The sequence below is a fragment of the Aquarana catesbeiana genome, linkage group LG05 (assembly GCF_042186555.1).
Source record: "Aquarana catesbeiana isolate 2022-GZ linkage group LG05, ASM4218655v1, whole genome shotgun sequence".
Taxonomy (NCBI): domain Eukaryota; kingdom Metazoa; phylum Chordata; class Amphibia; order Anura; family Ranidae; genus Aquarana; species Aquarana catesbeiana.
In genome coordinates, this window is record NC_133328.1 from 566580823 (window position 1) to 566596740 (window position 15918).

Consider the following 15918-nt stretch of genomic DNA (forward strand, 5'->3'; position numbering starts at 1 on the left):
GGGTGAAGGTGCTCAGTAGGTAAGTGGTTAATATTGTGTTCTGTTTTTTTGGGCAGCCTTTGTGATGTGAACTAAATATGATCTTAAAGTACACCTGTTTGGAGCGATGAATGGAGGTTGCCATAAACCTTGCTCCTTGACACTAATTATCCTTTTAATAGCCTTCCTCGAAGGGGCTACATATTTTTTTCTATAAAGTGTATGTTGCCTTTATGGTTCACTATCATATCAGTTTACTTGACTGAGAATGGTTACAAGGTCATAACCTATACTCAAAATCTATGGTAAAGGCTATTCATGGCAAAGTAATGGGGTCTGTTTAAAGCCCACCCCGACCACTTTTTTTCTCACCTCCACAGCGATCACCCTGGTGCCCCTGTATATGTTTTTGTTGCTACATAATGCCCAATTGTTTATGGGTATGGGCCCAGAATGTGACCGCAGCATCAGCTACATCCAGTATGCAGCACTGTGTTCTGCCAGAAGTATGGGGGCCTCCCGTCTGCTGCTGGAACACAATTAGGCTGAGCACTCAGCCAATCACAAGAACTCTCAAACACTGAAATTGCCCATACGACTTTTACAAGAGTTGCACTAAGTAACAAGTCAGAACATTCTTAAAAAACTTGAGTTTTTAATTCAAATATATGATTAAAATCATACTAAAATTACTTATTCACCGGCCACTTTATTAGGTACACCTTTTCAATTGCTTGGTAACACAAATTGCTAATCGGCCAATCACATGGCAGCAACTCATAGCTTATAGACATCTAGACGTGGTGAAGATGACCTGCTAAAGTTCCGAGCATTAGAATGGGGAAGAAAGGGGATTTAAGTGACTTGGAACGTGGCATGGTTGTTGGTGCCAGACTGGCTGGTCTGAGTATTTCAAAAACTGCTGATCTACTGAGATTTTCACACACAACTATCTCTCGGGTTTACAGAGAATGGTCTGAAAAAGAGAAAATATCCAGTGAGCGGCAGGTTTGTGGACAAAAATGCCTTGTTGATGTCGGAGGAAAATGGGCAGACTGATTTGAGATGATAGAAAGGCAACAGTAACTCAAATAACCACTCATTACAACCAAGGTATACAGAATACCATCTCTGAACCCACAACACATCGAACCTTGATGCAGATGGGCTACAGCAGCAGGACACTCCTGTCAGCTAAGAACAGGAAACTGAGGCTACAAGTCGCACAGACTCGCTAAAATTAGACAATAGAAGATTGGAAAAACGTTGCCTGGTCCGATGAGTCTCGATTTCAGATGGTAGGGTCAGAATTTAGTGTAAACCACATGAAAGCATGGATCCATCCTGCCTTGTATCAACAGTTCAGGCTGGGGATGGTGGCTAAATGGTGTGGGGGATATTTTCTTGGCACGCTTTGGGCCCCTTAGTACCAATTGAGCATCGTTTAAATGCCACGGCCTACCTGAGTATTGTTGCTGACCATCCCTTTATGACTACAGTGTACTCATCTTCTGATGGCTCCTTCCAGCAGGATAATGCACCATATCACAAAGCTCAGATCATCTCACCACTGGTTTCTTAAACATGACAATGAGGTCACTGTACTCCAATGGTCTCCACAGCCACCAGATCTCAATCTAATAGAGCACCTTTGGCATGTGGTGGAATGGGCAATTTTGCATCATGGATGTGCAGCCGACAAATCTGCAGCAACTATGTGATGTTATCATGTCAATATGGACCAAAATCTCTGAGGAATGTTTCCAACACCTTGTTGAATCTATGCCATGAAGGCAGGCAGGGGGTCCAGCCCGGTACTAGCAAGGTATACCTAATAAAGTAGCCGGTGAATGTATATGCATATAGAAGCAGCCAGTTGCAATCCTAACACACACAATGTGTTTTGTGCAGCAACGTACACTTCTTCAGGAGACAATAATATTTTATAGGATATCCACCAACCAGACAACATATGTAAAAATATATATAGAAATCAGGGCTTTCTTTTAGCGGGAATACAGTTCAGGCACATTCAACACTGAATGTATATAATGGGAAGGGGTGCTGGGAAATGTTGGAAGGTCTCTTGTTGCTGGCTGCTGGGGATCGATTGTTGCTGGTGTGCGATCTCTTGTGACTGGGGGGTCAATCATTGCTGGAGTGATACTGTTTGAGGGAGGGGTCTATCGATGCTGGGAGATCTATTGTTGCTGGCGGGGGGGGGGGGTATTTCTTATCGTACAGCACGTGACTCAGAGCTATAGTAGTTACTATGTGGGTTATAGGCCACCTTCAGGTGATGGACACTGGCACGCCCTAAGACAAAAAAAAGTGCACTCCCTATATAACCCCTCCCACTACTGGGAGTATCTCAGTTTTTTCGCCAGTGTCTAGGTGTTGGTCACAAGTAAAGATGTGCTTGGCTGAGCTCCTCTGGAGCAATCTTTGCTGGGGGTAGCCATGCTGACCGGATCCATTCAAAGTGTCTTTTTTTTTGGCCGAATTGAGTGGTACCCGGGCCTCGTACCTGAAGAAACGAGGTTTTGCCTGTAAACACTTCTCTTTTTAGAGAGCTGGACACCGGTATCCAGTACTTTTTGGTAGTAAGGCCATAAAGTTTTACTGGCGGAGGTGCTATTATAGGTCCAGGTTAGTGGCTTTCCCCGAGGATCCCCGGCTCCTGAAGGTTTAATGGAACCCACCGTGAAGGGTGAAGATTGGGTCTGTTGGTTTACCACAGAAAACCCTGTGGCGGGAAAGGTAAGTGGAGCTTTTTAAGGAATTAAAAAAAAAAAAAAATTTCCTTATGAATGTCTCCTTTTAAGATCAGTAAATGATGTCATGCCTATGTGTCTCCACTGGGGGCTGTATTAAGCACTCACCGCCACACGCTGAGCACACTGTGTCAGGAGAGCTGAGATGCTTCATTCTCCAGGCAGAAAGCAGGACTCCCGGTAAGCTTGAGGGGGGGTTCTTCTCCCCACCTACGCCCTCCTGTGCTGATGGTCTTCCCCTCTTCATGGGGGAAGAAGCGCTTTACGTTTTTAAAAAAAAGACTGGCGCGATCAGCACGCCGCTCGCGGGTTACAGATCCAAGCCCCCCCGCCGCACCATGCTGCTCCATCCCGTGGGTCCCAGAGGACCTGTAGCCCGCCGCTTGCGCGGGAAAAGGCTTTCTGAAATTTAAAAGGAAAGGGGGAAGAGTTCTGGGCAACATGGGGGCGGGGCTTAGCGGCGTTGGTGTCCTCCGACGTCCAACATGAGGTGGCAAGGTTTTAAAAGCACCATTTGTGTTACTGCAGGCTGTGGAGGGACACAAGAGCGAAGGTGGCGTTAAGAGGTTTGGTGACACAGGCATTTCCTTTGACACATTTTACTGCTGCATCAGGCTGGGCATTAATAGCAGCAACTGTGCTGGACTATCGCTGAAGCAGTATATGCATTCCTTCTGGAAGTACCTCTGCTTTGTGCATCGGGCTATGAGCGGAAGGGGGGTAAAAACACCTCAAAGGGCTGTAGAGGGTCTGTTGTTGCACGACAGCCTAGATCCATCTCTAAAAAGATGGCATCCTCCTCTGAGAGTGATGTGGCCGGTCAGAGTGAGCCATCAGGGGGGGCTGGTGTTGCGGCAGCTCTTGACACTGCAGCCCCTGTGTATATCACTAAGGGGTTTTTTTTTCTACCATTTCAAGTTTGGAGCAAAAGATTGATGCTTTAATTGCATTCCAGAGTGGGCCTAAGCGTAGCAGATCCCCGTCCACTGCTCAGGATCCTCATGCTGAGGAACAAGGGGCAAGAGATAATGAAATTCTCTCAAAAGATCAGGAAGAGGCTGATGACTCTCTTCCGAAGATCCTAAGATGGAAGTATTGGCCTCACAGGAGAGACTATTGGTACACTCCCTCACTAAATTGGTCCGCTCGACTTTTTTACTGCCTGTAACACAGTCAGTCGATGTGCCCACCTCTGGTTTGGGGTCATTAAAGCCTCCCCAATCTGTTGATGCTTTTCCTATCCATTTATGGCTAAAGAAGCTTATGTATTCTGAGTGGGAGCACCCAGATAAACAGTTTTTTCCTCCTAAAAAGTTTTCTATACTTTAGCCTATGGAGGAAGAATTCTATAAGAAATGGGGGATTCCAGCAATTGACGCTGCTATATCCTCTGTGAACAAGAACTTGACTTGTCCTGTAGACAGTGCTCAAATGTTGAAGGATCCAACAGATAAGAAGTTGGAATTTCTCTTTTAAAAACAACATCTCTCTTGCAAGTTCAGTCATTCAGCCTGCATTGGCAGCGATTGGAGTCCCAGTCCTTAAAGGACCAGTTTGTAGAGGTGCTCAAAATTATTCCTGATCAGCAGGCCCAGGAGTTGGCCGGTATATCAGAAGCATTGTGTTTCACAGTAGACGCTATGAAAGATTCTATTCTCCAAGCCTCACGGCTCATGCTAGGGCTGGTGGCTCTTGGCCAGTTTCCCATTTCATGGTGAACGGTTATTTAGAGATGATCTGGATAAGTATATCCAAAGAATTTCTTCCTCCAATTTCTCTAGGTTACAAACTAGAGTTCCGAAAATTCCTGTCTCCTCGTTTTCTAAGATCAAACGTTCCCAGAGACCCAGGGAAAAGGAAGTCTCTCTTTCTGGCTTTGGATCATCTCTTGTCTCAAAAGGTGATATCAGTGGTTCCCACAGAAGAGCAGGGGTCGGGGTTTTATTCAAGCCTCTTCACGGTGCCAAAACCAAATGGAGAGGTCAGACCCATTTTAGATCTCAAGGATCTAAACCAGAACTTGAATATCCGTTCCTTTTGCATGTTGTCAATTCGATCAGTTGTCTCCATCCTACAAGGAGGAGAATTTCTGGCATCAATCGACGTCAAGGATGCTTAACTCTATGTGCCAAATTTCCCCGCTCACCAGAAATTTCTGCGCTTCGAGGTAGAAAATCGTCATTTTCAGTTTGTAGCTCTGCCTTTCGGCCTGGCTACTGCACCTCAAGTGTTCACAAAAATCCTGGCCCCTCCTTTAGCCAGGTTAAGGGCTCAGGGTATAACGATTCTAGCCTACTTAGACGATCTGCTCTTGGTAGATCAGTCAGTAACCTGCCTAAACCATTCCTAGGCTGGATTCTCAACCTAGAGAAATCCTCCTAAAACCATCAAGGAGATTGCAGTACTTGGGGCTGATCATAGATACAGTTCAGAAGAGGGTGTTCTTACCCCAGGAAATGATCAGTTCCATAAGGGAACTGATTCGGCTTGTCAAAACAAAGAAAAATCCTTCTATTCGGCTTTGCATGAAATTCTTAGGAAAGATGGTGGCTTCTTTTGCCTCAATCTTTCCTAACAATTTCTGCGCATATTCCTTATGCGCAGTTTCATTCAAGACTGCTGCAAAACAGTATTCTGTCAACTTGGAACAAGAAGAGCCAGGCTTTGGACTTTCCAATACGCTTATCCCCCGAAGTGCGTCAGAGCCTCAATTGGTTAATATCCAGCAATCTTCAATAGGGGAGATCCTTTCTACCAGTATCCTGGAGGGTGGTGACGACGGATGCCAGTCTTCTAGACTGGGGAGCAGTCCTGGAAGAAGCATTTGTCCAAGGGAAGTGGTCAAAATCAGAGAGGACCTTGCCCATCAATATTCTAGAAATTTGGGCAGTACCTCTGGCCCTAGAGGCCTGGACGCTCAGACTACGAAATTGTCCTGTCAGGATCCAATCCGACAATGGCACGGCTGTGGCCTACATCAATCACCAAGGGGGCATGAGAAGTCGTGCAGCCAAAGAGAGGTGAATCATGTTCTATCTTGGGCAGAAAGCAACATCCCTTGCCTATCGGCGATTTTCATTTCAGGGATAGAAAATTGGCAGGCGGACTACTTGAGTCACCAAAAATTGTTTCCGGGAGAACGGTCCCTTCACCCCGACATCTTTCTCTCGATATGTCAAAGATGGGGGGTTTCCGGACGTGGATCTGTTTGCGTCCAGATTCAACAAGGTCGACAACTTTGTGTCAAGGACAAGGGATCCGCTGGCATGCAGAACAGATGCCTTGGTCTTTCCATGGGATCAGTTTTCACTGATCTATGCGTTTCCTCCTGTTCTGCTGCTTCCACGCCTTCTTCGCAGGATCAAGCAGGAAGGGAAGGAGGTGATTCTGGTGGTCGAGGAGATCTTAGTTTGCCGAGATCATAAAGATCGCAGTATGGGGCCCTTGGACCCTACCACTGGGTCAGAGTCCAGACCTTCTCTCGCAAGGTTCGGTATTCCATCCTACCTTACAAACGCTAAATTTAACGGTTTGGCTATTGAGTCCCACATTCTAAAAGATCGTAGGTTGACAGCTTCAGTAGTTTCTACCTTGGTTAATGCTAGGAAACCGGCCTCCAGGGTCATATACTATAGAGTTTGGAAGGCGTTTGTCTCCTGGTGTTAATCCTGGGTTTGGCACCCCAGGAAATATGTCATAGGTAGGATCCTTGAATTCCTAAAGATGGGATTGGAGATGGAGCTGACCCTGAGTACTATCAAAGGCCAGGTTTCGGCCCTATCGGTATTTTTTCAACGGCCTCTTGCTTCTCACTCTCTGGTTCGTAACTTTATTCAGGGGGTGACACGGATTAATCCTCCAGTCAGGACACCCCTGAACCCTTGGGATTTGAATTTAGTCCTGTCGGCTTTACAAAAACAGCCTTTTGAGCCTATACGGTCCTCTTGATGAGGAAAGTAACTTTTTTGGTTGCTATATGCTCTGCTAGAAGAGTATCGGAGGTGGTGGCTTTTTCTTGTAAAGAGCCATATTTGATTATTCATAAGGATAAGGTGGTATTGCGGCCTCATCCTAGTTTCCTACCAAAAGTAGTGACAGGTTTTCATTTAAACCAGGATACTGTTCTACCTTCTTTTTTTTTTTCAGAACCTCGGTCTGTGGAAGAGAGGTCGCTACATTCTCTTGATGTAGTGAGAGCGGTCAAGGTCTATTTAAAGGTGACCACTCAGATTCGCAAAACTGATGTTTTGTTTGTATTGCCAGATGATCCTAAAAGAGGACAGGCAGCATCAAAATCTAGTATTGCCAAATAGATTCGTCAAGTGATTGTTCCGGCTTATGGTTTAAAGAGGAAAATTCCTCCTTTTCATGTTAAAGCACACTCCACCAGGGCTGTTAGTGTTTCTTGGGCGGTGCATCACCAGGCCTCCATGGCTCAGATCTGCAAGGCCGCAACTTGGTCTTCAGTCCATACATTTACCAGATTCTATCAGATTGATGTAAAAGGTCATGAGGATATCGCCTTTGGGCGCAGTGTACTGCAGGCTGCAGTATGACTCCTCTTGTCTGTTAATGCCCTACTTTTTGTTGTCTTTCCCTCCCTTCAGTTGCCATTGCTATGGGACATCCTACATAGTAACTACTATTGCTCTGTGTCCCGTGATGTACGATAAGAAAATAGGATTTTTAAAACAGCTTACCTGTAAAATCCTTTTCTTTGAAGTACATCACGGGACACAGAGATCCCTCCCTTCTTTAGTATATAAGTGTATTGCTTGGCTACAAAACTGAGGTACTCCCAGTAGTGGGAGGGGTTATATAGGGAGTGCACTTTTTTGTCTTGAGGCGTGCCAGTGTCCATCACCTAAAGGTGGCCTATAACCCACATAGTAACTACTATAGCTCAGTGTCCCGTGATGTACTTCAAAGAAAAGGATTTTACAGGTAAGCTGTTATAAAAATCCTGTTTTTGTTGCAGGGGTCTATTGTTGATGGGGGACCTATTGTACGTAACTATCGTGATCGGTGATTCTGTATTCTCTAAAAGGGGCAGTAGTGGGAGGTGGGTAGGGGGCGGAGACAAGGGGTGACTTGGAAGGAGGGAGTACCTGCACCTAAAGCCCTGTATAGAATCCTTCTCCGGGTAAAAGAATGGAGTAAAAGTCCCATGGACAATTTCAGTATTTGAGAGTTCTCATATCAGGAACTGAGCTGCACCATCATCCACTGTACTGTGGCCTCTTGTATTGCTTACTTAGCCATTCACAAGAAGCCTTGTATTTTTATCCATGAAGGCAAGGCTTCACCTGATTGACTGAAGTGGAGAGGTGGGTGGATGATGTCATCTTTCACATCATCAGTAATAAACTTGTCTCCTGGCTCAACAGAAATACAGACTTGCAGAACTGTAAACAAGAGGCAGTCTGATCCGTCACCAATTGTGTCACTAATTTGCTTGATAAACGTCTCCCTTTTTTATTTTTGGTTCTGGATAAAATAAGGAAGGGATACCAATGAAGTCAAGTTTTTATTGCTTGTTGTGTCTCCACTGTTATGTGCATTGATGCATTTTTTATTGTGAATGTAAAGCCAGCCATACATGGGTCAAATTCCTCAATAATTTTCTTTTGAAATTCACACCATTAGTAAGCCACAGCAATGGGCGATTCCATGCGGCCATCAAATTTATATGATCGGGCAAGTAGGAATTTTTTTTTTTTTTGAAAAACAAACTATTTTCTAATCAGTGATTGGAGAATCGTGCGAGAAATATAATCAAAAAAGAAATGCGCTTGAGCGCAAGAAAAGATTCCCGGCCACGAAAATGTATTTTCTGTAGCAACATGAGGTGAAATTGAAGGCTTGGTTGGTTGAATTTAGAAATCAATAGTGGCACCATCGGTTCACAAAACGCACAATTTCTGATTTTGGAAAGAAAATTAGTTCAGATTTCGACCCATATTTGGTCTGCATAAGCCCAGTACATCTTCACAACACACCTGTGTTGCAGTACATAGTAACACACTACCAAAAGTGTGCCAGGTGTGATTTTTGGACTGTTGTGCATATGAATGGACTGCCTTAACACAGTGCACAAGGTTAAAAACACTGCAGTGGACTGCACTGGTGTGAATGGGCCCATAAAGTGATTGTAAAGTCTCGTGTTTGTTATTTTTATAGGAAAAAAAAAAAAAAAAAAAACATGTTATACTTACCTGCTCTATTGCAGTGGTTTTGCACAGAGCAGCCTGGATCCTCCTCTTCTCAGGTGCCTCTTCTGTGATCCTGGCTCCTCCCTCCTGTTCTGTGCCCCCACAGCATGCGGCTTGCTATGGGGGCACCCGAGCTGAGTCACAGCTCCCTGTGTCTATTCAGACACGGAGCCCTGGCCCACCTCCTCTCTCTCCTGATTGGCCAGCTGACTTTGACAGCAGCTGCAGGCAATGGTGCACCTGCTGTGTCTCAGCCGATCAGGAGGGAGAATCTCTGGTGGCTGAGACATTCATTGACATCGTAGGACAGCGAGGAACCTCAGGTAAGTGTTAAGGGGGCTGCTGCACACAGAAGGCTTTTTTTCTTAATGCATAGAATGCATTAAGATAAAAAAAAAACTTCTGACTTTACAACTCCTTTTAATATTGTAGCTGATATATTTATTTATTTTGTTCTTAAAGTGAGGAATTCCTGGTTTACTTTGAACTGCATTAACTGTTTCTCTTTGTTTTCCTACAGTCTTCCCTAAAGTGACGGCAATATAATCATAGAGGTGACTGTTTTTGAAAAACTAACTTGTTAACCAAAGGTGAGTAGACATATATGAATGACCTGTGGTTTTCCAGAGTACTGCTAGTCCTATTAGCATACGGCCATTATACTAGCACTATGTCCAGCCAGACCTTTCTATATTTTATAGTGCACTAACAAAACTGTTCTCAATATGAATCTACAATAAAGCTATACTGTTGAATTTGTTACTGTAACCTTGCTACGGCTTTTTAACCACTTGCCAGCTAATGACATACCCGTACGTCCCTAGAAGTCATGGAGTTATGCCAGGATGATGCCTGCAAGCTGCAGGCATCTTGCTGGTACTGTTCTTTTGAGCCAGTGCTTGGCTCTCTTGTGAAAACAATCCTATTGCTTTTACAAGGAGCAGCAGGGGATGTCCATTCTGCGCCCCACCCCCACTGCTGCCTATCGCAATGGTTTCGGGCTCTCCTGTCCTTTCCACTGGCTGATAGGAGAGCCGAACAAAGACCAGATCAGCTTTGTTTGGCTATGGTAACCCAGAAACGATGACCTAACATCACTTCCGGTTTACCCGAATGTCAACGGCACCATTTTCAAAAATCCGAAGCATTCAAAAACACCGATCTTGGTGTGATTTATTGCTAGGGCAGAGGAGGGATTTGGGGTCTTATGGATCCCAGATCTCTCCATAAAGAGTAACGGTCACATACATATTGCCGTCAAAAGGGATGTTTTGCATTATTATTGTGAGAGCAATAAAAGTGATCAAAAATGTTATTTTTATTTTTTTACGGTGGCAGTGTTAAAATAATAAAAATGTTTTAAAGTGCCCCCATCCCTGTGTGTTTGCACGCAAAGGCGAACGCACGTGGTAGGGGTCCCACACGCACTCAAACAGCGATTTTTCCCACACATGTGAGGTATCACTGCTAACGTCAGATCATGGGCAGTATTTCTAGCACCAGACCTCCTGTGTAAAATCTAAACTGGTAATCTGTAAAGGCTTTTAAAGTGTCGCCTATGGATAATAAAATGTACCTTGTTTGTCGTCTTTGCACAAGCATGCGCAATTTTAAAGCGTGACATGTTGGGTATCTGTTTACTTGGTGTAACATCATCTTTTACATTTTACCAAAAATTGAGTAATTCTTTTCTTTTTTTTTTTTTTCATTTTAACCACTTCAGCCCCGGAAGGATTTACCCCCTTCCTGACCAGAGCACTTTTTACAATTTGGCACTGCGTCGCTTTAACTGCTAATTGCGCGGTCATGCAATGCTGTACCCAAATGAAATTTGCGTCCTTTTCTTCCCACAAATAGAGCTTTCTTTTGATGGTATTTGATCACCTCTGCTGTTTTTATTTTTTGCGCTATAAACAGAAAGACCGAAAATTTTGAAATAAAAAATCCAATAAACTCAATTTTAGTCATACATTTAGTCCAAAATGTATTCGGCCACATGTCTTTGGTAAAAAAATGTCAATAAGCGTATATTTATTGGTTTGCGCAAAAGTTATAGCGTCTACAAACTAGGGTACATTTTCTGGAATTTACACAGCTTTTAGTTTATGACTGCCTATCTCATTTCTTGAGGTGCTAAAATGGCAGGGCAGTACAAACCCCCCCCCCCCCCCCCCCCCCCCCCCAAATTACCGCATTTTTAAAGTAGACACCCCAAGGAAATTGCTGAGAGGCATGTTGAGCCCATTGAATATTAATTTTCTTTTGTCCCAAGTGATTGAATAGTGACAAAAAAAAAAATTACAAAAAGTTGTCACTAAATGATATATTGCTCACACAGGCCATGGGCATATGTGGAATTACACCCCAAAATACATTCTGCTGATTCTCCAGAGTACGGGGATACCACATGTGTGGGACTTTTTGGGAGCCTAGCCGCGTACGGGACCTCGAAAACCAATCACCGCCTTCAGGATTTCTAGGGGCCTACATTTTTGATTTCACTCCTCACTACCTATCACAGTTTTGAAGGCCATAAAATGCCCAGATGGCACAAACCCCCCCAAATGACCCCATTTTGGAAAGTAGACACCCCAAGCTATTTGCCGAGAGGCATTTCGAGTCCATGGAAAATTTTTATATTTTGCCACAAGTTGCAGGAAAATTACAAACTTTTTTTTTTTTCTTTTTGCACAAAGTTGTCACTAAATGATATATTGCTCAAACATGCCATGGGAATATGTGGAATTACACCCCAAAATACATTCTCCTGGGTATGGGGATACCACCTGTGTGGGACTTTTCGGGAGCCTAGCTGCGTACGGGGCCGAAAACCATACCTCTCAGCAAATAGCCTGGGGTGTCTACTTTCCAAAATGGGGTCATTTGTGGGGGGGGGGTTGTGCCATCTGGGCATTCCATGGCCTCCGAAACTGTGATAGGAGGTGAGGAGTGAAATCAAAAATTTACAGAATGTATTTTAGGGTGTAATTTCACATATTCCCATGGCATGTTTGAGCAATATATCATTTAGTGACAACTTTGTGCAAAAAAAAAAAAAAAAATTGTCTTTTTCCCGCAACTTGTGTCACAATATAAAATATTCCATGGACTCGACATACCTCTCAGCAAATAGCTTGGGGTGTCTACTTTCCAAAATGGGGTAATTTGGGGGGGGGGGGGGGGGGTTGAACTGTCCCAGCATTTTATGCACAACATTTAGAAGCTTATGTCACACATCACCCACTCTTCTAACCACTTGAAGACAAAGCCCTTTCTGACACTACAACCCCTGGCAAAAATTATGGAATCACCAGTCCCTGAGGATGTTCTTTCAGTTGTTTATTGTTGTAGAAAAAAAACAGATTACAGACATGGCCAAAAACTAAAGGCATTTCAAATGGCAACTTTCTGGCTTTAAGAAACACTAAAAGAAATCAAGAAAAATAATTGTGGTGGCCAGAAACAGTTAGATTTATAGAACAAGCACAGGGAATAAATTATGGAATCACCCAATTCTGAGGAAAAAATTATGGCATCACCCTGTAAATTTTCATTACAAACACTAACACCTGCATCAGATTAAATCTGCTTGTTAGTATGTAGGTAAAAAGGAGTGATCACACCTTGGAGAGCTGTTGCAACAAGTGGACTGACATGAAGCATGGCTCCAACACCAGAGATGTCAATTAAAAAAAGAGAGGATTATCAAATTCCTTAAAGAGGGTAAATCATCACGCAGTGTTGCACAAGATGTTGGTTGTTCACAGTCGGCTGTGTCTAAAACTTGGACCAAATACAAACAACATGGGAAGGTGGTTAAAGGCAAGCATACTGGTAGACCAAGGAAGACATCAAAGCGTCAAGACAGAAAACTTAAAGCAATATGCCTTGAAAACAGAAAATGTACAACAAAACAAATGAGGAACAAATGGGAGGAAACTGGAGTCAACATCTGCGACCGAACTGTAAGAAACCGCCTAAAGGAAATGGGATTTACATACAGAAAAGCTAAAAGAAAGCCATCTCTAACACCTAAACACAAAAAACAAGGTTACAATGGGCTAAGGAAAGGCAATCGTGGACTGTGAATGATTGGATGAAAGTCATATTCAGTGATGAATCTCGAATCTGCATTGGGCAAGGTGATGATGCTGGAACTTTTGTTTGGTGCCGTTCCAATGAGATTTATGCAGACGACTGTCTGAAGAAAACATGCAAATTTCCACAGTCAATTATGATATAGGGCTGCATGTCAGGTAAAGGCACTGGGGAGATGGCTGTCATTAAATCTTCAATAAATGCACAGGTTTACATTGAAATTTTGGACACTTTTCTTATCCCATCTATTGAAAGGATGTTTGGGGGTGATTAAATCATTTATCAAGATGATAATGCATCTTGCCATAGAGCAAAAACTGTGAAAAAATTCCTTGAAGAAAGACACATAAGGTCAATATCATGGCCTGCAAACAGTCCGGATCTCAATCCCATTGAAAATCTGTGGTGGAAGTTACAGAAAATGGTCCATGACAAGGCTCCAACCTGCAAAGATGATTTGGCAACAGCAATCAGAGAAGGCTGGAGCCAGATTGATGAAGAGTACTGTTTATCACTCATTAAGTCAATGCCTCAGAGACTGCAAGCAGTTATAAAAGCCAGAGGTGGTGCAACAAAGTACTAGTGATGTGTTGGAGTGTTATTTTGTTTGTTTTTCATGATTCCATAATTTTTTTCCTCAGAGTTGAGTGATTCCATAATTCCCTGTGCTTGTTCTATAAATCTAACTGTTACTGGCCACCACAATTATTTTTCTTGAATTTTTTTTTAGTGTTTCTTAAAGCCAGAAAGTTGCCATTTGAAATGCCTTTAGTTTTTGGCCATGTCTGTGATCTGCTTTTTTTTCTACAACAATAAACAACTGAAGGAACATCCTCAGGGACTGGTGATTCCATAATTTTTGCCAGGGGTTGTATTTGTTTACGTGAAAAAATAATTTTTTTGAAAGAAAATTACTTTGAACCCCCAAACATTATATATTTTTTTTAAAGCAAAGGCCCTACAGATTAAAATGGTGGGTGTTTCATTTTTTTTTTCACACAGTATTTGCGCAACGATTTTTCAAACGCATTTTTGGGGGAAAAAACACACTGTTTTTAATTTTAATGCACACTATATTGCTCAAATGTTTGATGAAATAAAAAAGATGATCTTAGGCCGAATACATTGATACCAAACACGACATGCTTTAAAATTGCACACAAACAAGCAGTGGCGACAAACTACATACATTTTTAAAAGCCCTTACAGGTTACCACTTTAGATTTACAGAGGTCTACTGCTGAAATTACTTCCCTCGATCTGACCTTCGCAGTGATACCTCACATGCATGGTGCATACATTTGACGCCAGACCAACGCTTGCGTTCGCCCTTGCGCGAGAGCAGGGGGGGGGGGCAAGGGGTGCTTTTTTTTTCCTCCTTTATTTATTTTTTTTTTTTTTTTTGCTTTTTTATCTTATTTTTAAACTCTTCCTTTCATTTTTTTTTTTATATCATTTTTATTATGTCAGGGAATGTAAATATCCTCTTTGATAGCAATAGGTAGTGACAGGTACTCCTTTTTTTTTTTTTTTGAAAAAAATGGCGTCTGTTAGACCCTAGATCTCTCCTCTGCCCTCAAAGCATCTGACCACACCAAGATCAGTGTGATAAAATGCTTTCCCAATTTCCCAATGGTGCGGTTTACATCCGGCGAAATCTAAGTCATGAAATGCTCGTAGCTTCCGGTTTCTTAGGCCATAGAGATGATTGGAGCCACTCTGGTCTCTGATCAGCTCTACGGCCAGCTGGCCGAATCACCGGCTGCATTCTCAGGTTCCCTGTTGGGACAGGAGAGCCAGAGAAAAACATGGAAGTCGGTGGGGGGGGGGGGGGCATTCCCTCCCACTGCTTGTAAAAGCAGCCTAGAGGCTAATTTGCTGCTAGGATTGCTTTTACATGAAAGCCGACCGCTGGCTGAAAAGAATGATACCAAGATGATACCTAAACCTGCAGGCATCATTCTGGTATAACCACTCAAAGTCCAGCAACATACCAGTACGTTGCTGGCCCTTGTTGGGCATATATTGTAATCCTTTTTTTTTTTTTTTTTTTTTTTTTTTTTCTTTATGCAGCCTGTGGGCTGAACGAAAAAAAGATTGATCGGTGGGTATACCGACCATTAGAATACCTCCCTTCATCCACCCACTTCTAATGATGGGCATAAATGCACCATTTATTTATGCCGAAGCATGGGGGCATCCGCCCCAAAAGTTAGGAGCAAATCGTTTCTCCGCCCCTGCTGCCCCCATGCTTCGGCATATATCACCTCCGACAGCGCTGGAGTCACGGCTTTATGTATCGTGGGAGCAAATGCTGTTTCTGTCAAGCTAAATAAATCCGCACTGTAGCTGAATGGCGTACCTGAAAACAAAAAAAAAATGGTTAACAATAAAACACAGTAAACAGTAAAGTATAAAAAATTACATACCTGAAAAGCAAGCAGGATAAAACATTGCAGAATAGAATACAGTAAAAAAGAGCAGAACAATAGAGAGAGAGCGAGAACAATAAAACGACAACTATTTTTGTTTTTTTTACTTTTTTGTTTTTTAACACTTTTTTTTGTAACTGTAACTTTTATAACTGTAACCGGTTCCAGGTTCGGGTCTCTCTAAATGCGATGGCATCTTGGGAGACCCTGTGAAAGTGTGCCTAGTCTGTGCAGTGCTGTACCCTATGCTAATACTCAACTAGTGTATGGTAGCGTTCAAAACATTCACCAATGCAAAGACCAGGATTGTCAGGACAGGAGGGACAATAATAGCGGGTGTCACGCCTATATCCGCGCTTGCTGCAGACACGACATCTTTTTTGGGGGGGTTCATTGGGTAGGAGTAATCTGGAGGACATAAAG

General features: G+C 43.1%; 1 protein-coding gene across 2 annotated transcripts in view; it reads left to right on the forward strand.

Moving 5' to 3' along the window:
- Nucleotides 1-15918, forward strand: part of LOC141145355 (RNA-binding protein 12B-B-like) — a 40796-nt gene that overhangs the window by 12039 nt on the left and 12839 nt on the right. For both annotated transcript variants that reach the window (XM_073631957.1, XM_073631958.1), the window contains one exon: nt 9486-9555. The gene's annotated coding sequence lies outside the window, so the exon portion shown is untranslated. The remainder of the gene's footprint in view (nt 1-9485; nt 9556-15918) is intronic.